This window comes from Lissotriton helveticus, chromosome 1_2 (assembly GCF_964261635.1).
Source record: "Lissotriton helveticus chromosome 1_2, aLisHel1.1, whole genome shotgun sequence".
NCBI lineage: Eukaryota > Metazoa > Chordata > Amphibia > Caudata > Salamandridae > Lissotriton > Lissotriton helveticus.
In genome coordinates, this window is record NC_136058.1 from 270,565,824 (window position 1) to 270,587,251 (window position 21,428).

Consider the following 21,428-nt stretch of genomic DNA (forward strand, 5'->3'; position numbering starts at 1 on the left):
CGCCGCTGCTCCGCCACCCATGGTGCGCCGCATTTACAATGCGGCGCACCATGGGGCAAAAACGGCACAGATGCGTGACGCATCTGTGCCATTAAGGTGGCGCATTGCTGGAGTTGCGTCGCAAGCACGATGCAGCTCCAGCTAGGCTCGGGGGTGCCCCATCTTTGCAATGCTGCGTCAAGACCTACGCCTGCTTCAAGCAGGCGCAGGGTTTTGACGCAGCATTGGCCTGAAAGTGACTGAGTGAAATCTTATAGATTTCACTCAGCCACTTTTGCGAGGCGCACCTGCCCTGGAACGCCCCTGCGCCGGAACGCCCACAAGCGGCGCAGGGCTTTACAACGTGACGCATCTGCCTAGATGCGTCACGTTGTAAATCAGTCGTAGGGATGCGCCACGTTTACGCCGCCTTGCGTGACGCAACAGCGGCGTAAACGTGGCGCAAGGGCCTCATAAATCTGCCCCTAAATGTCTGCGAAGCGGCTGCGCCAAACTAGAAAGAGACTGTGAATATTTCTACCTAGAACTATGAACGTGTGCCTCCTTCGAAGAGACTATCTAAAATAAATGATACATGTGCGCCCTCTAGAGGAATTTGAACGAACTCGATTACTATAAAACTTACGCAGACTTAAATGTAATACCCACCGGTGACAGAATGTATTGAGTCTGTCTGGTCTGCTGTGTTTGTGCACACGGTATGTATGCACGTTATACATATTTAGTGCACACCTAGCGGGGAGTAAGAGAAGTGAGAGCCCAAAATAAGTATTTAGGAATGTTTAAAATGATGCAGAGAAAAGGTAAAGGGTGAGGTTTTATTTTTTTATTTATTTATTTATGCATTTTTATATAGCGCGGACTTTACCCGAAGGTGTCAGAGCGCTTCACAATAGGAACAGAACTGATACATGAGAACATTACAAGTGAGCAAAATACAAAGGCAAACGTTACATTAAATGAAGCAAAATTACAATTGTGCGCCAACAAAGTATAAGAGGTAGTAAACGGTGCAACACAAAAGTGACAATCGTGAGTCAACAAAATACAAGAGGTAGCAAACGGTGCATTGCAGGAGGAAAAAGTGACGTGTGCAGGTTACAAAAAGCGTACAGAATAAATATAGAGGTATAATACTGCAATACATGGAGGACACTCCAGCACAAGAACAAACGTTACGTAGGCACTGGTGGCACTTGTGCAGGTGTCAAAACAAACAAATGTAGGAGGTAGAAAACAGTGTGTTACCGGAGAGAGTGACGGGTGCAAGTCACCCACGAGTCCCAGACACAGGAGGAAGGACAATACTGCAATAAGAGGCAGACTATCAAACCACAAGAACACACTTGGAAGACACTTCCATAGTCAAATAAAGTAGGTTTTTCAGTAGTTGAAGGGCTTCCTTCAGATAGCAGAGAGGGCATGAATTACATTTGGAAATGTCTTTGAAGAAGGAGAACTTTGAGGTCAGATTTGAAGGCTTGGGAGGAGGAGGTGAAGAGAGGGGTCTTCACTTTCTTTCCGAACGGCAGGAGGGTACGAGTCATTTCAGATGATGATGGTGTTGTTCTCCCAGATCCTAGGTGCGAAGGCTATGAAGGCTTGCCTTCTGGCACCTTCTCATGCCCAGTGTGGCAATGCATTGGCGCTTCGCATGGCATGGTGCTGTCTACCCGAGACAGTTTCTTGTTCAGGTATGCTGGGATGTTTTCTCTACAGATACTGAGATGTCTCTGGAAATGCTGGGATGTTGTCTCTGAAGATGTTGTCTCTAAAAATGCTGGGATGTTGTCTCTGGAGGTGCTGGAATGTGTAAAGGTGATTATCTCTCTATAAAGATGACAGGACACCAATGCTGGGAGTACGCTGTTTATTTCAGCTTACACACTTAGAGAGCGCCGAGCCGGTAACCTCTCTGCTCGGACGCTCGCGCCTTCTCACTGTGGATGCGCGCGCATCCATCAAAATGGCCGCCAGCACGTCGCGTCGCGACACAACGTGCGTACACTAGAACGCTAACATTACATATCTCCCTTTTTTCCAAACAATGGAACTTTTAACTTACAGTACGCTGCTCATATCAAAGTCTTGGAACCTGGCTGGTCTCACCATGGTTTTTCCCGTCCCGGTCAGTCTTACCGGGGTAGTCGTGGTCTCTTTCTCGTGAGTCTCTGCACCACCTCTTTCATTGCTCGGCGTGGCTGAGCTCCCCATTGATCTCCTTGTGTTCATTTCCTTCGCCATTCCGAGGCTGCTGTTGTCACTTTGCTCCTCGTCAAGTTCTCCTCTCCTCATGTCCATTTCCTCATCGCATTGTTCATGTTCTTCATTGGGTTCCTCCATGCCTTCCAGATCCTGTCCACCTTGGCTCCACTGTAATACTTTATTGCATCTCGCCATGCGATCCCGAGACCATACATTGCCGTCGCTCAGCAAGGCTGCTCTATCATACACCTCCTTAACCTGCAGAGGTTTACTGTATTTGCTGTCCCCCCTCCTTTGGATTGTCTCCAACTTGACTCGCACCCACTCGCCTTCTTCTAACCCAGTGTCCTTCACGTTCCTACGCTTGTTGTAGTATTTAGCGTATACTGCCTGTGCTTTCTCCAAGTTCGCCTGGACCACTGCAGGGGACCATTTGCTCGTTATGGTTTTCTCTTTCCATACTCAATTGTCCTTTGTGAAGGGATCACGGCCCCTCAATATTTGGAAGGGGCTATATCCAGTTCCTGTGGGGGTGATTCTGTACGCCCATATCATGTGCCATATTTCCTTCTCCCAGTCTTTGTTGTTTGCTATCGCTGCTTGCACCGACCCCATCACCACTCTGTTGAAACGTTCTACCAGTCCATTTCCAGCCGGGTGATAGATTGCGGTGTGTTTGGAGAGGATACCATTCCTTTCCATAAAGCTGATCTACTTGTCTGAGGTAAACTGGGGGCCGTTATCACTCAGGATGGATTTGGGAATGCCCTCTCTCACGAATGTGTCATTCAAAAACCTTAAGATAGTCAAGGCCATTTCGAATATCTGTCAATAAGGACGCACACATACTTTTGGATACCTTGTCCATCTAAGATCGGGCCCAAAATATCTATGGACAGCTCCTCCCACGGGTTCTGTGGGGGGTCAAATCTTCCCAGCGCCGGTCGCAGGGGTTTGAGTGTCTTGTCCGCTCCCTGGCACTGTGAGCAATCCCTGACATAACGCTCAGCCCGTAGGTCCATGCCTGGCCACCAGTATCCTTGCTTGGTCCTCAATTTCATCTTACCTGTCCCCAAATGGCCTTCATGGAGTATCGCCAATAGTTTTGGGATTATGCCTGCTGGGGGGATGACCTTGTCTCCCCTATAAACAAACACTCCTTGATCGTCCAATGACAACTCTTCCCTGACCTCGTAGTACCGCCTTAGGTCACCACTGGTATGTCTCTTTTCTGGCCAGCCCTTTACAATGCATTTTTTTCACCTCCTGTATGGCCTGGTCTTCGCCGTAGGATTCATTCCATTCCTGGTTGCTGATAACCCTTTCCGGGTCGTCCGTCAGGGCCACCATTTCTTTCCCACCTGTCTGGTCTTCTTCTCCGGGCTCCATGGCCGCCGCTTTGCTTAGGTAGTCTGCCACTTTGTTCCGACTGCCTGGAATGTATTCTACGTCATATCTAAATTCCAGCAGCTTCAATGTCATTTTCGAAATCCTGGGGGTGGCACTCGCGTGCCCACCGGACGTTAGTACCTTCACCAAGGGTTTGTGGTCCGTCTTTAACTGAAACCATGTGCCCCACAAGAATTGTCTGAACCTTGTCGTTGCCCACACAACAGCTAGCATCTCCTTTTCAATGACGCTGTACTTCTTTTCTGTGTCACTCAATGTGCGAGAGGCAAAACTGAGGGTTTCCATCACTCCTTGCCCTCGTTCCTGCATCAACACCGCGCCCTATCCTTTGTCGCTGGCGTCTGTCGTGAGTACCGTCCTTCCATGGGGATCATACCCTTGCAGGGGTACGGCTCCTACCACGTCTTTCTTGATGTTCTCGAATTCCCTTTGTGCTTCCTCCGTCCAGCAAAACACTGAGCTCTCTCTTGTCAACTTTCTCATGTGGTGCGTCTTTGTTGCGAAATGCTGCACGAATTTACTATAGTGATCTGCCATTCCGAGGAAGGACCTGACATCTTCTTTGCTGGCGGGTGGTGGTGCATCACAGATCGCTTTTACGTTTTCAGTCTTGGGCGTGATCCCTCGCACTCCGATTTCATGCCCTAAGTAGGTCACCGATTCCATGCCCAAGCGGCACTTTGTCCACTCCGCCGTGAGGCCTTTACCTTCCAGCACTCTCAGCACTTTGGTTAGTTTCGCGTCGTGGTCTAACCTGTCTCGCCCCATCACTAGGATGTCATCCTGGAAGTACTGGTTGCCGTCCATATTTTTAAACAGTTGGTGCATCAATTTCTGAAACACCGCTGCCGCCGATGCTAGTCCAAACGGCATGCGACGGAACTGGTAGCACCCAAAGGGGGTAATGAATGATGTCAACTTCCTGCTCTCCGGGTGCAATGCGATTTGGTGGTATGCTGAGGTCAGATCTATGGTTGAGTACCAATTGATTCCTCTCGTCTTGGCCAACATCTCTTCGATCCTTGGCAAGGGGAACTTCTCCACCACAATGTTCTTATTCAATTCGCGCAGGTCTACGCATAGCCTGACCTTCCCGCTGGGTTTCATGACCACCACCAATGGCGCCAGCCACTCAGCGCACATGATCGGTTCAATGATTCCCTTCCTTTCTAATTCTTGCAGTTCTTTTTGCACCGCCTCTCTCACTGCAAGGGGTACGTTTCTCACTTTGTGAGACACCGGTATGGCATCTTCCTTGAGAACGATTTTGTGCGCAAACTTTTCCAGCCTTCCCACCGTGCCTCCAAATACCTTGGGGTACTCTCTCTTCCACTTGTCCAGGTCTGGCCAAACTTCAGGTTCGGTAAGTAGGATCTGCTCTTTCCCTCCTGGGTGCAGTTTGATGCCCAGGTCGCCCTGGTCTAGCCATCCCAGCACCGATGGTCCCTTTTCAGATATGTACAGTTTGCAGTTGGCGCTGCGTCCTCTGAATTCAAACTTTAATGGCCTTAATCCTACCATGGGTATGTGATCACCATTGTACGTGACTGGTCGTATGTCCAATCTCTCCAGGTCCGGGCCCAAGTGTGGTTTGAAGGTTTCGTTCCACACCGCTCTCTGGACTATGGTGTAGGGCAAACCAGTGTCTGCCACTATACTTATTGGTACTCCTCCGATCGTCATGTCCAGCACCGGCTTGGTTGATCTTTTGTTGTCTACGCTTAACACTTGGTCGTAGATACAGAGTATGGTGTCTTCGTCTTCATCGTCATTCTCTTCCCGGTCTTCTTCTCCTTGGTCGATGTATTTCACCATGTTCCTAGAAGATGTCCTGCGGCACACTTTCTCGTAGTGTCCTACGATCCCACAGTACATACATTTGGCGTGAAACGCCGGACACTTTCTGTCATGTACTTCGTGAGCCCAGCTTCCGCATCTATAACAGGCCTTCTTGTTATTCCCCATCTGTTTTCCCGGTGGTCCTGGATTCCCTTGCCACCTGTTCGGTCCCTTCGATGAGGACCCTTTGTTTCTATAGTCCTTGCGGGGCTCCTCGTCTTCTACCCTGTTCACCATTGGACTTGCTACCGTCTCTCTCTTTGCCGCCTCCGCGCACCTTCGCGCCAATTCCGCCCTCTTGACTATCATCATCACCTCTTTCAGCGTGGCGTCACCGCTGGCCCACAGCTTATCTTGCACGGCCGTGCTCGTGGTGTGCATCACGATTTGATCCTTGATTAATTCATCTTGGTAAGTATCATATTTACACGTGGCTGCCAGCTTCCTTAACGCCGCCACGTACTCTTCCACTGATTCCCCTGGTCGTTGCTTCCTTTGCTGGAAGTTGAATCTGTTGATCGAAACACAAACCGCTGGTTTGTAGTGTTCATTTAAGTCATCAATTGCGTGGGCATACACGTCGTCATCTGTGCTCCCCCGTTGTTTGGGTACCAGATTTTTGAAAATTCGGAGCCCCTCCGGGCCTAGATTATGTAACAATATCCGCTTCTTCCTCTTGCTTGTGAACTTTTCATCGTTTTCATCCTCAAGCACTTCAATGAAGTTATCAATATAGTCTCTCCAATCTTCCCACTTCATGAGGGGTTCCCCTGGTTTGGGTAAAAATTGCACGGGGGCCGTCGCATACGCCGCTTGTGCGCACATCTTTTCGCACCTTTCTGTGGGCGGCGTACCGCTGTGGCTTCTGGGGCTGCCTGGTGCACCGTTTACCTCCTATTTCTCGGTTTGCAGCTGGGGGTCTCTGTGTCTGCCCCTTCGCTCTTCCCTGAGGTAGCCAGTGCTAATGCCCTAGTCGCGTGGTGTTGTGGGGGTGTCCTGGGTGCTTTTCCCTTCAGCGCGCCCTTTTGCTTCTTCCCCAGTGCTCAGTCTGGCTCCCGTGGGGCTGTGGGCTCTGCCACGCTCTCTGATGACCACTGGTCTGTGTGTAATTGCTTACTTGCAGGCTGACGCTTCGTTGGTCGTGTCTGGTGCCTGGTTCAGCTGGCCTGTCTCCACTGTCCTGTTCGTCTTTATTGTATTTATTTATTTATTAATTTTTTTCCAGTGATCCTTTTGTCTCATCCCGTCCTCGTCGCCATTGTAAAGGTGATGATCTCTCCATAAAGATGACAGGACACCAATGCTGGGAGTACACTGTTTATTTCAGCTTACACACTTAGAGAGCACCGAGCCGGTAACCCACTGTTTATTTCAGCTTACACACTTAGAGAGCGCCAAGCCGGTAACCTCACTGCTCGGACGCTCGCGCCTTCTCACTGTGGATGCGCGCGCATCCATCAAAATGGCGGCCAGCACGTCGCGTGGCGACGCAACGTGCGTACACTAGAACGCTAACATTACAGAATGTTGTCTCTGGAGATGCTGGGATGTCTCTGGAGATGCTGGGATGTCATCTCTAAAGATACTGGGATGTTGTCTCTGAAGATGCTCGGATGTTGTCTTTAGAGATGCTGGGGTGTTGTCTCTGGAGATGTTGGGATATTGTCTCTGAAGATTAAATGAAATGAAATGATGTCTCTGGAGATGCTGGGATGTCTCTGGAGATGCTCGGATATTGTCTTCAGAGATGCTGGGATGTTGTCTCTGGAGATGATGGGATGTTGTCTCTAAAGATACTGGGATGTTGTCTCTGGTGGTGCTGGATTGTTGTCTCTGGAGATGCTGGGATGTTGTCTCTGGATGTCTTGGAATGTTATCTCTGAAGAAGCTGAGATGCTGTCTCTGAAGATGCTGGAATGTTGTCTCTGAAGATGCTGGGATGTTGTCTCTGAAGATGTTGGGATGTTGTCTCTGGAGTTGCCAGGATGTCCCTGAAGATGCTGGGATGTTATCTCTGGAGATGCTGGGATTTTATCTCTGGAGATGCTGGAATGTTGTCTCTGAAAATGATGGGATGTTGTCTCTGAAGATGCTGGGATGTTTATGGAGATGCTGGGGTGTTGTCCCTGGAGATACTGGGATGTTGCCCCTGGAGGTGCTGGAATGTTGTCTCTGGAGATGCTGGGTTGTTGTCTCTGAAAATACTGGGATGTTGTCTCTGGAGATGCTGGGATGTTGTCCCTGGAGATTCTGGAATGTTGTCTCTAAAGATGCTGGGATATTGTCTCTGGAGATGCCGGGATGTTGTCTCTGGATATCTCACAGGAGATAAACAAAGAAATTCCTTTCTGTGTATTAAAATGTATGTGTTCACATAAGCTTTTAAAGATAACATTTGTTTAGACCAAATACATCCCTCTTTTGCAGCCCCAAAAATATAGTATAACAATCACAACATAAAATAGTATGTATCTAAGTACTTTTTATAAAAAATATTTTTCCATGGTAGATGCATTAACAGTTCATTAAAAAGCATTTATACATATGCCTACCTAATCATATTCTAATCACAATTTCACAATGAATTAATACATTATTTACAGTACATCAATTTAATAAAAACATAGTTATACATATAAAAAAATTCCGTGTGTCGACGCGTTTCGGTGTTTTGTTTTTATAGAACACCTTCCTCAGGACTGTTTCGTTTAAAAACATCAAATCTTCTTTTTAAATTTTTACTTTATCTTTCGGGTACCAGGTATGTCCCAGGGGTTACACTAAATGTTCAACCTCCACTTCCTCTCTGTGTTTCATCAGAGGATTTCTTATTTGCCAAGGGGCGCCACGCTCCGTTTCAAACACTGTCTGTCGATAGACTTTTAAATTTAGCTTGGTCTTGTGGTTAGATAGCCGGAAGAGATTATTTTCTTTAGCTCCTCATGGAGTCAAAAAGCGCTCATTCCTCTTTATTATTTGAGGGGATGTTCAGCGTCTCAATTTCAAAGCGTAGCGGTCTAACTGCCCGGTCTCTCTGGTGTCCGTTTCAGGGGCTGCAAAAGAGGGATGTATTTGGTCTAAACAAATGTTATCTTTAAAAGCTTATGTGAACACATAAATTTTAATACACAGAAAGGTATTTCTTTGTTTATTTGTGACATTTCCCGGTCTTTTCTGGGTTTATTTGGGAAAACGCTCTCTTTTTAGAGCCATATCTCACAGGAGATGCAGCTGGTACTGAAGATGGTTCGAGACTGGAGGTTCCTAAGTGACAGCAGTGAAGTCCCTGTAGGTTTTGGGATTTACAACTATTCCGGCCACTTATAAGAAGAGACACATACATGGGATGCGTTTCTGAGGAGCCACTGTAGATCCGAGTGTCCTGATGAGCAGAGCGTTGCCTTCTGGGAGTGGATCAACACTTGCAATGTTTATCTGACGTCAGTTTCGAGTAGACAAGTAGGCACATTTTTATCAGGTGGGACAGCTGGCACCAATGTGTCCAGGATGTATCCAAGTGATGTTGCATGTGGTCTCAGATGTGATTTGAAGTTGTCTTGTTTTCTTACTGCGTTGTATTCTTGGTCTGCCTCCTTGGCTGCCATGGCGTTTTCAGGCTCATTCGTTAACCGGTTCTTTTTTGTTTGCAGTTCAGTGTCTCTGTTGTGCTGCAGTATGGAGTCAGGGGACATGACGTATGAGTGGTCTCATAATGTGGACGAGGCTGCTGCTTCTGTGCCTCACCCTTTTTTGACTACTATCCAGTGGTTGATCCTGGCAGCTGTTTGCTGCTGCATTTATGGCCAGTGAGCCTGGTCCTCCTGTTCAGTGTTCACAGGTTGACCCTGGTCCCTCGCCAGAATTCAATGGAGTGGAGGATATGGCGTTGGAGTTTGAATGGAATGACATTGTGGTACATGGGTTTCCGTGGTTCTTGGCGTAATACTGTCCTGAGCAGACCTTTGCAGTCGTATTCCCTGCTACAGTGTGGGTGGATTCATTACTGCTGGAATAGCTTCCCTAGGGGCAATCATTTTTTAGTTTGATTTGCCTGCAACCCCTGATGAGGTAGGGGTGGAGCCTACGGCCTTACCACCCTGAAAACAACGGACCTTGTCTGATCTCAGAAGTTAAGCTGGGTTGGGCATGGTTAGTACCTGGGTGGGAGACTGCATGGGAATAACAGGTGCTGTATGCTAACGCTACTGTTAGGCGTATTTATTTCCATTTCCAATTTTGCTATTAAGGCTGCGACCTTTTCTACGTATGCTATTTGGTCCTTTTCTGCAGGATTCCACTCCTTCTGCTGCGTTGATGGACCATGGGTAGGACATTCTCCTACTTTGGCACTGCTGAATCTGCAGGTCAAGCTCTTGTCAGACATTTATTTTGATTCTTTGGGGGCGGCTGCCTATCTGTCTGGGTCTGTATTTTTATTTATTTATACTTCACCAACAGAAACAGCAAGCATTTATCTTCCCTCGTAGACCTAAAGGGTTGGATAGATCAAAAAAGAACATTATGAGAATGCGATGATGCCTCCATACATTGTATATTTCAGGCTGTATGTGTTGCCAGTCCAGCATAGCATCTAATACCCCAGTGTCCATTCGGCCATCTAAGGCCACTCAGGCCATTTGCCGGGCTCAGCCTGGTCTGCATTACAAGAGTCTATAGAGCTATCATGAAAGATGAACAAGCAAAAGAAGGAACTAAAATAATAGAAAAGGAATAAAAAGGGGGGGGGGGGGAAAGAAATTCAAACTGAAGGGGCTGAAGGGGAGGGTGGTCTCTCCGGCCATCAGATGTGAGTCAATCAGCCATGCGCCCGCACTGTACAAGGGCGTTTGTCTTGTGCTTGCTTAGTCAGTATTAACGGGAACCTCTGCTCTGTCGGGTGGCTGGGCAGTGAGGTAACTGCAGCAGTTCCCAGATATTTTTAGGGCGCGCATGCGTGGGCATCAAGTGCCAAAACTCTGATAGCTGGTTATGGCAGAAAGCTGCGTCCCTGAGCCAGTCAGCCATCCGGGGTTTCCGCCTTCTACCCCTGCACATCGCCACAGCCTTTTAGCAAGTAGTAGAAGCATAGCTGTCAGTTTCCGGTTTTCAGGCGGCACCTTTCGCACATATCCAAGCAGGGCAACCGGCTGGGATTGTTCACATCTGAACCCCGTCACTTCCTCCAGTGCATCAAATAAGTACCCACAGTACGTCTTCACCCCGGGACACTCCCACGCCAGGTTCATGAAGGAGGCATCTGGCGCTCTACAATGCATACAATATGCATCAGCACTCAAACCTGCCTTGTGCATCCACACAGGGGTCCTATATAGCCTGTGAATACATTTGAAGTGAATCAAACGCAATCTGTAATTGGGTGAAAGCTCCCTAGCCTGCACTCAACGATATTCCCACACTCCCTCGTCAAAGGGGGCTCCCAGGCATTCTTCCCATGCACGCTCTGCCGGGGATTCCATTAATTTGCCATATTTGTAGCGCCAGAGCTCCTCTGGGTCCCAACTGACCCATATGCCCAGATATTTCAGTGGGGAATCTGCCCATTTGAGTGGAAACTCAGATTGGAACTTGTCGGTGGCCGCCGTCAGCAGGAAGATCGCGGTCATTCCCAGTTGACCGCAACACCCAAGATGGCACCAAACCTAGTGATTTCTCGAATGAGTGGGTCCAAGTTTGCTTCTGGGTGGTTGACATACAAGGTCACGTCATCCGCATACAGTGATACTAGGATCACCTGCGATGTAAAATTGAGGCTGCAGTAAGCGTGGTGCTGCCGTAGTCTGGCTTCAAGTGGCTCCATGGTTACAGCAAAGAGAGAAGGTGATGACGGGCACCCCCTGCCTCGTGCCATGCGCCACCCTGCCAGGGGGTGAGATCTCACCATTTATTCGCAGTCGGGACGTATGCAAAAGAGCAATCTTTTGTAGGAAGAACGGGCTCAGGCCGATACTGGCGAGAAGTTTAAAAACATAAGGCCACTCCAGGGTGTCAAATGCCTTAGTGGCGTCCAGGACGATGGCAGCCGCTGGAAGAAAGGGATCAATTTCTTTCATGGTGGCGAAAAGGGTGCAAAGATTATGGGACGTGCTCCTACTGGGAACAAAGCCACACTGGTCAGGTCTGAGCACCGTGGGGAGCTGGAGAAGTAACCGGGAGGCAAGTAGTTTGGCACGTATTTTATTATCAAGATTAATCATGGACAGTGGCCTATAGGAGTCGCGCCGAAGGGGGTCCTTGTCCGGTTTTAAAACCGTTACAATCCATGCCTCTCGGAGGGAGGGGGGAGAAATCTCTGCTCCAATGCTTCCTCATACATGTTGAGGAGATGGGGCACAAGGAGTGGCGCAAACTCCTTGTTGAAGGCGGACGTGAGTCCGTCCAGACTAGGGGCCATATTATCAAGAAAGGGCGATACATTATCGCCGCTTTTATCGGCAGGAAACTGCCTCTAAAGCGGCGATAATGGGCTTGATAATAGGCCCTTGTGAATTCCCATAGAAGCCCAGGTTCTGGTGTTAACCTGGGCTTCTATGGGAATTCACAAGGGCCTATTATCAAGCCCATTATCGCCAGTTTCCTGCTGATAAAAGGGGCGATAATGTATCGCCCTTTCTTGATAATATGGCCCTAGGTGCCTTGTCCGCAGGCATCATTCAGGTCACACCTATCACCTCTTCCTCAGTGAATGGCTCGTCCAGGTACTTACAGCGGTTATCACTGAGCCACACTAATTCGATTGAGTCAAGCAAATAAATCAGATCGTGGCGCTCAACGTACAGTGAGGAATAAAAGGCCATAATTTCGTTTGTACCACCTCCAGTCCTATGGCTGCAGAGTCTTCGCCCACCCTCATCTCACTGATATAGTCATTTGCCCATTGTTTTTTGAGAAGGCTGCTTAGGGTTTTCCCTGCCCGGTCTCCCTCGCCGTATTGGCAGGCTAGGGCCTCCTTACCTAAATATAGTGTCTCCCTGTGTGCTGCTTCTTCAAATTCGGCCATCTTGTCCCTAATTTGGCTAAAAACTGCCAACTGTTTAGATGCAAGGTACTCAGATTCAAGTTCCCGTATCTCCTTTTCCAGGCGGTGTAGGTCACCTCTAAGAGCTCGAAGGACCCCTGCCTGTTAGGCAATACACTTGCCTCTGATAACGGTCTTCAAAACCTACCACAGTGTTAACTGGGACTCTACCAATCCCACGTTTAACTCAAAATATTCAACAATTGCGGACCTTATCTCTACCCGGAAGACCAGGTCTCGGAGAGCCCCAGCAGGGAGCCTCCAAATGAACTCTCTGCTATGAGCATCAGGCAGCGTAAATTCTAGCAGGGCCGGGGCATGATCCGAAAGGGATCTAGCGAGGTGAGCACTGTTACAAACCTAAGTATCCACGTCACGTGAGGTTAGCCAGTAATCAATTCTAGATCACGTGGGTCCTGCAGTCGATACGCAGGTTCCTTCTATGCTAAGAGGATGCCGGATGCCAGACATCCACCAGATCCTGATCCTCCATGACGGCCCGCAGCTGCTCTGCCGCCTGTGGGTGAGGTCTACGGGGTCTGCCTGATCTGTCCATTTCTGGGTCGCGAGCTACATTAAAATCCCCTCCCCAGAGTGTCGCGCCCGGGCACACGGATTCCGCCAGTCGCCAAATCTCTGCGAAGAAAGAGGGATCATCTGTATTGGGGCCATACACTGATATGAGCCTCACCAGGTGACCGCCAAGCACCCTCGCCGCCACAACGTAGCGCCCCTGAGGGTCGCATATTACCGCTCTCATGTGCCATGGGAGCCCCTTCCTCAGAATAATGGCTGTACCTCTGGCGTAGTTCAGAATCAGAAACCACTTTATTCGATTACTAAAAATCATAAAAGTATACTATACATAGTTATTTGTTTCCTCTAAAAATAGTATCAAAATTCATAAAATTACCTTAAAAACATTTTAAAACAATTTCATAGTAAAAGTCAGTTAATCGCTTTCATTACACTTATAATAGCAAATATTCCATCTCCTGTTGGGCTGCCAGTCTAATCCTCCTACTCCGAATTGACGCGACAAGAAAACTTGCAACACCAAACATAATTACAGGTGATTCCATTAGTTGTAGGTACAGTAATGAAGGTTTAGACTGTAGGAATGCCTTCTCTTTTAACAATGGAAAGCTAAATCTTTTTCTAGCTTCATAATACAGTGGACAAAAAAACATAAAATGCATAGTATCTTGGGGAGATAATTCATTACATTTGCAAGAAGCCCTCAGGCCTACTCCAGCTCTTTATTTCACCTAGTACCAAATGGATCTGGTTGAACCGAAATTTTGTCAATAGCCATCTGTGGAAAGGGATCGTAACGGTGGAGAGGTACGATTGCATGGCTGGAGACGAAATGAGCATATTGTGGGCCCTGACTGAGGGTTTACTTAACTCTTCTGATTCTCGGTCTAGCTCACTGAGCTTAATGAAATTGGTTTTAACCCAACTTAGGTCTCCTTTACACAGGCCCTCAGGATTGGAGAAAATCTCTGGGCGCCCCAGTTTCCTTGTTGTCGTTTTAATATAGGACAGCCACCGGATTTCCTTCATTTTGTCTAATTTCAAGCAATACTTGAGAATCTTATGATTCAGTGTAAGGTTAGGATTCAACCAAGTTCTAATCCATAGCAGGATTGGTGCCATATTTATTATATCTACAATATAGCCTAACCCCAACTCAAGGTGGACCGAGAAAGTCGCTGCAGATTGTGGAAGGCCTAGGATGGCACGGAGGAATTTATTTTCCTCTCTTTGGATTTAGTGTACCCCCATATTGCAGCCCCATACCTAGCAATTGAAATGGTTTTTGCTTTGTATATGGCTATGATTGCTTCACACGGCTTACCCCCTAATCTTTTTGCGAAACTTAGTATTGCGGCTGAAGAGCTTCTCACAGCATTTACCTTAGTTGAGATTTGCGGAGCCCAGAGTCCTTTATCATCAAAAACGACCCCCAGGTAGGTAAACACTTTCACTCTTGAGATTGCTACCTTGTTGCAATAGAAAGATTTTATACTATTTTTCCTCGAGCCTAATGACATAATGTGCGATTTGCCATTATTGACCAGGAGGTCCAGTGAATTCATGAAATTCCCGAACGAGTCTAAAAGTCTTTGTAGACCAAGGGGGGTCCGAGCCAATAAAATGGTGTCAGCCGCGTATAGGAGTACAGGAATGGGCGTTCCTCCCATACGCGGAATATCGAGTGTTGCCGTTAACAGGTGTTCTTCCAGGGCATTTATGTATAGTGTAAATAACATAGGTGCCAAGATGCAACCTTGGCGCACCCCTCTGCCTGATTTAAAACTTGCAGTACATTTTCCCTCCTGCAACATCCTTATAGACGCTTTCAGATCTCTGTGTAGCTCGGCTAAGAAATACACCAAGGGCCGGTCAAGGCCTAGGTTCAACAACGTGGTCCACAGCCTCGACCTATTTACTAGGTCGAAGGGCATGGACAAGTCCATGTAACCCCCAAAAATTGAGCCCTTAGCGGCCTTAGTGTTTTTAGTTATGATTAAATGTAAATTAAGACATTGGTCCTCCGTCCCCCTGCCAGTTCTAAAGCTATACTGGATATTAGATACAATGTCTTTCTCCATGGCCCAGTCAGTTATCTTAGCTAGAATGACCTTCCCTAAAATTTTGATAGAGGAGTCCAATAAAGATATTGGCCTGTAACATCTGGGGTCTCCCCTTTGTCCCTTCTTAAACACGGGGATTATGATTGAGCGGGACCATGATGTCGGGGCCCTGTAGCAGCCGATGTGTTAAAAACATTCGTCAATATTTTCGCCCAATATTTGGAGATAGCCGTATACATATCAGATGGCACACCGTCAGGGCCAGGCGCCTTATGCCCTGCCGATTCCTCTATCTCTTTCTCAACCTCCTCTGTGGTAAAACTAATTGGAGTCAATGGGGGATCGAAAGTTGGTACCTCAAAGGATTCCAGCTCAATATTGCTCCCATAAATATTCTCAAAATGACTTAACCAGTCCTCCTCTGAGATATTGACTTCTAATACAGAGTTCTGTGTACCAGTGAACAAAGGATAATTAACAATTGCCCAAAACATGGAACTGTCTTTCAATGTTGCTTTTTCCATTAGAGCAGCCCAGGCATCTTGTTTGATTTCATTTTTGCGTGCCTGCACTATTGAAAAGTACTCTTTCTTAAGCTGTGCAACTAGCCCTTTGTTCCTGGGTGTCTTATTTAGAGCCTCTTTGAGTAAGTTGTGAGCTTTAGTGCATTTTTTATTGAACCAGCCTAAGGCGGGGTTTGCTTTAACTCGAGTATTGATAGTGAGTTCTTTAGCCACTTGCAAGCAGATTGCTTCATATGAAGCAATTACATCCCCCCATATTTGAGGGGGTCAGCACATGTATTTAAATCCGAGCCAACTTTTATTTTAATGGTGTGAAGAAAATCATCGGGGTGACCTTACTCCATTTTAATCTCCTCCCTTGGTCTTTTACTTTTACATTTACTGCAGCTGGTGACATAGCTGTTTTGTTCAAGTGAGAAAGACCATTGTCCAGTTCAATTGCTACCGGGTTATGGTCACTGAAGGAGGAGGGAATGGCATTATAAAAGATTACATGACTTAAAAGTCCTGGGGATAAGAATATATAATCTATTATGGATTCACTGTCCCTTGCTCTATACGTAGGGGCACGCTTACTCCCATCAGGAAATCCCCCCTCAAACAAATCATTGTTAGACAAGAGTGCCTCCAATGCTTCACCCTTAGAGCTGTGTTCAAAATGTTGAGGAGTTGCGAAATCAGGGCCATCGCTGTCTCTGTATTGGCAGTTTAGGTTGCATAAGTGAACATTAAAATCACCCATCAGGATGTAATGAACAAAAGTGGTTTGATTTTCCTTATATGTATTTAAAAAATTCGACAACGAATTGAGGTGCTCATTTGGGGTCCCCCCTTGCAATTAATTATAACAATTAATAAGGATTAGCTTGGTGTTATTTGCCAATCTAACTTTCAGTATTAAATAGTTAGGGGATATGCAGTCAACCTTTTTAACTCTACCTGCTATATTTACTGAAACCAAGAACATGAGTCCCCCTCTATCTCTCCCTGCTGGCGAACTCAAGGCCGGTACATAGTAAGAAGTAATACCATTTATCCAAAAATCACAGTCCCTGTCCCATGTCTCTTGAAATGCAACGATATCGAACTGTTTCACAAAATTTAGCCAGACATTATCATCCCTTTTGGACCGTAGCCCTGCTACATTCCAGCTTAACGTTTTAACCTTTTCCCGCACCCCCTCAGTGATACCAACGCTCTTGGGTTGGGTGTTTGGAAACTTGTTATCAGGACCCGTTAGTCAATCAATCTCCCCTAAATGGGATAAGGGGGAGAAACGATTGGATAAAACCAGTCCCTCCCTGGGCTCCTGTCTGAGTGTACTATTGGCCTTGGGCAACAACCCTGACTTTTGTGTTACCCAGGAGGGGTGATGTGTAGGAATATTTGGGGTAGGCCTACTATGTTTACTGGGGCTCCGAGCCTGGGCTTTCCTCTCTCCCCTATGATGCATGTTCGGCTGCGGGTAAAAGAAGCCCAGTGGCATGGCCTGAATACCTCCATCCTCCAGATCTAAATTAGAGGCATCCCAAAGCAATCGTGTTGCCCCGTCAGAGTTGTTGAAATTTACAATGAGGCAATCCCCCTACAGATGTTTTTTAGTATTAAATGTTTTTATTGAACAAGTGAACACAGTACAGGCAACAACAAACATGAGCTCTTGTCACACGTGTCAACCAAAGCTGGGGCTCGAGTACAGCAGAGAGGTCAGGAGTATGCAGTATTTAGAAAATCATGCTCGTACACAGCAAGCCGCCTACAACCCACCACGGGCCGGCCGCGTTTCAAACATATCGATGGTATTCAGTTCAGCTCCGATTCCTCCTGCCAATCCCTTCCTGCCCTCGCTTATGTAGAATACAGTTCGTCCCCAGTGCTCGGTTGTGCAAGCTGCCAGCACCCGCTGGAACTTTCCTCCCCACCCACCCTCGCCTGAATCCACCCCCCTACCCCAGGCCCAACACCCCCCACCCCAGCACCCCGACCCCAACATACCCAACCCCCCAACCCCCTCCTACCTTCCCCCCCCTATGGTCCACAGTCTCAAGTTAGCTAGTCGTACATCTTCACTTCCCCGATTTTGGGGCGGGTGCGTTGTTGCCGTCCTCCAGGGCGAGCTCTGTCAACCTCAATAAACGGAGATACCTCGGACAGGTGACTTCTATGAACTCCGAGGACAGGAGGGCTAAAAACGGTTGCCAGAGCTCGGCATACTTCGCCCCTTCCCCAGCCTTATACAGAGAAAGCCTTTCCATACCCAGGACCATCCATAGGCGATGGAGCCATCCCTGATACATGGGTATGTGGGACGCGCGCCAGTGTGCCACGATGTTTTGTATAGCCGAGCCTAAAGCTATGGCTATCAAGCGACCCCTCCGCGCTCGTAGTGGATAGGTCAGCGCATTCGGAAGCCCCAGGATGACGTAGGAAGGGAAGCGTGGAATTTCGGTGTCAAAGTGTTTATCTACGTCGTCCAGAACTTGACCCCAGTAATCCTGCAAAAGGCTACATTCCCATAGTGTGTGTGTGAGAGTGCCTAGTTGTCCGCATCCCCGCCAGCAGAGGGGGTCCTTGCTACTGTCCATTTCCCATAGTCGTTCAGGTGTGTAGTACCAGTAGGTCACCACCTTCGTGAGGGTGTCCGTGAGCCCCATATGATACGCCGAGTGTCGCGCTCTGTAATACATACCTTCCCATTCTTTATGTGTAAAGACCTCCCCAGCTCCCTCTCCCAATGAGCCCTACTCGCGCTATAGGTGTACTCGTGTTTGTGTGTGAGCATTTTGTATAGATCCGAGATTAGCTGCTTGTCTGATTTGCGGGTGATCAACCAATACTCAAAATCCGTCAGACGCCTATCCGCGTCCGCTCGCACTGTTTTGTTAAGGGCCCAGTGCCTGACTTGGAAATAGTGGAGTCGCTCAGTCTCCGGAAGGCCGAAGTCCTGGCGCAGTTGTGTGAAGGGGACTATCCCTTCAGAACCATACACGTGGCAAAGGGAGCGGCAACCGGCAGACCTCCATCGTTCAAAGGCCTTCCCATCCAGCCCTGGCTGGAAGTCGGGGTTATCAAGGATGGGGGTGAGGGGGGAAATGGTGGTGGTAAGACCGAGCTCCAGTCCAACCCGATCCCAGATCTCAAGCGGGACTCGGGTAACGTGGGACGCATACAGATTACGGGGCCTGTGTATCCTACGCATGAACGAGATCTTTTGCAGAGTGCGTCCTGCAACCGCCTGGTCCTGAAATAACCAGTGTTTCCCGGACTCCCATTGGACCCATTCCGCCATGAAGCGTAGTTGCACCGCTTGGAAGTAGGCGGCTAGATTTGGAATCCCGATCCACCCCCGTTCCGGGGCGAGCATCGCAATCTGGGCTTTCAGACGGGGCTTCCTCCCGTTCCAGACAAATCGAGAGAGTTCTGACTGCATCACTTTAATCCATCCTTTAGGAGGGGCAAGAGGTATAGTGCGAAAAATGTAGAGAATCTGGGGGAGAATCGTCATCTTGATTGCCGCCACCCTGCCTAGCCAGGACAGCGGATAGTGTTTCCATTGCCCCAACTCCTGTCGAACTCTCCGTCGGAGGTGGGCATAGTTAACATCCACCGTGGTCTGAAGGGAGGCCGCCAGTTTGATACCCAAGTAGGGAACAGAATCCGTAGCCCACTGCAGGGGAAATTGGGTCTGCAACGTGGCGCGCGTGTCCACAGCCAGGGAAAGGTCGAGGGCCACTGATTTAGTCAAGTTAACCTTAAAGCCCGACACACTGCCAAACCTGTCCAGGTCAGCAATGCAAGTGGGAAGAGAGCTCTGGGGGTCTGTGAGCGACAGTAGAACATCGTCCGCGTAAAGACTGATGACATGGACGTCCGCTCCAAATTTGATTCCTTTGACTTCCGGGTCATTTCGGATGAGCTGCGCCAGCGGTTCCATGTAGAGGGCAAACAGGAGAGGGGATAGCGGGCACCCCTGCCTAGTGCCCAGCTCAATCTGGAAGCGTGGTGAGGACAAGCCATTAACCCTGACCGAGGCCGAGGGAAATTAATAGCAGTTCAGTACCCTAGTCCGGAATTTGGGTTCCATACCCGCCTTCAGCAGCACCTTCTCAAGATAGGGCCAGTGAACCCTATCAAAGGCCTTCTCTGCATCGATGGCGAGCATCATGTATTCGCCCTGCGTGCGGGCCGCCTTCTCAATGAGGTGGAGGGCCCGTTTGGTGTTGTCAGAGGTCTGGCGCTCGGGGATGAAGCCCGACTGATCTGGTTGAATAAGACCTCCCATGTAGGGGCCCAGTCTGGAGCGAGGATCCCCGTATAGAGCTTAAGGTCCACATTTAAAAGGGAGATAGGCCTATATGCCCCACAGTCGGTGCGATCCTTGCCCGGCTTGGGTATAACCGCAATGGAGGCCTCAAGCAGTTCCCGGGAGATCGCCCCGTCATCCGCAAACGACGTAAAGAGTTTGGCCAGGAGTGGCGCAAGCTGAACACAGACGGTTTTGTAGAAGCATGCCGGGAAGCCGTCCGGCCCCGGCGCCTTCTCGAGTTTGAGCCGCGAAATCGCCGAGATGACTTCTTCCGGGCGGATGTCTCTCTCCAGATCATCCATTTGCTCCTGGGATAGGGCTGGCAGTGGGATTCCGTCGAGAAAGGCCGATTCCGCATCTGGGTCAGGCGGGTCTGCCCCGTAAAGAGTAGCATAGAAGGCGCTAAAGGCCCCCGCTATTGCTCGGTCACCGGTGACACTAATACCGTCGCTCCATTTCAGTTCCTTAACCTCCCGTTTCTGGGCGACTGTTCGCAGTTTATGCGCCAAGAGACGCCCGCATCTGTCCCCCCCAGTGTAGTATGCGTGTTTCAGCCGTAAAGTCGCATACTCCGCCCTGTCAAGGTCCAGTGCTGCCAGCTGTTGACGAGCAGCCCTTAGCTGACGCCAAATCCTCGGGGCGCCTGTCCTCCTGTGAATGTGCTCTAGTTCCCTGGTCTTTTGAGTGAGTTCGTCCCTCTTGGCTTGGCGTTCCGTGTTGTCCGCGGCGGAAATCGATATGAATTCACCCCTCAGTACAGCCTTGAGCGCAGCCCACTGAGTAGCTAGTGCGGTGTCCCCGTTGCTGTTGTGGGACAGGCAATCTTTTATGACTCCCTGAAGTCTGGCAACCGCGTCCGCCTTGCAGAGCAGTGAGTCTCTGAGCCGCCATACTCTACCTAAGCGCGGTTCCCGCGGGCCCGCCAGGGTGACCGTGACTGGGGAGTGGTCAGATAGGGACGCCGTGCCGATTTCTGCATTGGTGACAAGAGGGCACGCCGCTGTGGAGACAAGCAGGTAATCCAAACGTGCATATGTTTTACGCGCTGCTGAGAAGTGTGTGTATGCTGTTTCGCCCGGGTGACGCGCGCGCCAAACATCCACAAGCCCTAGGTCTTTCAAGCGAGCTAATCCTGACGCTAGCAGAGCCCCCATTTGACTAACGCGCTGGCAGGAACGATCGAGTAGATTGTCTAGAACCAGATTCAGGTCCCCCCCAGCAGAATGTGCCGATCTAATGTTGCAGTCGCTTCCGTAAGTGCGGAGTGTAGGAATTTCTCCTGGCCCTCGTTCGGCCCGTATATCGAGCCAATCGTGTAGTGGAGGTCTCCCAGTGTGAACCCGTAGACCAGTAACCGCCCCTTAATTTCCGCCAGCTTACCCAGTACCTTGCCCCTGAATGTGCGCGCCACCAGGACAGGAGGAGAAGAATTGTTGCGGAAACTTGGGAGAGTGAAGGCGGTGGCAGTCTCTAGCTAGGAGGTGTGTCTCTTGCAATAGGCAGATGTC

At 48.9% G+C, this 21,428-nt stretch overlaps 1 pseudogene; it reads left to right on the forward strand.

Annotated features, from left to right (window-relative positions):
- Positions 1–9,533: 9,533 nt before the first annotated feature.
- LOC144808256 (5S ribosomal RNA) lies at positions 9,534–9,652 on the forward strand (annotated as a pseudogene).
- The last annotated feature ends 11,776 nt before the right edge of the window (positions 9,653–21,428 follow it).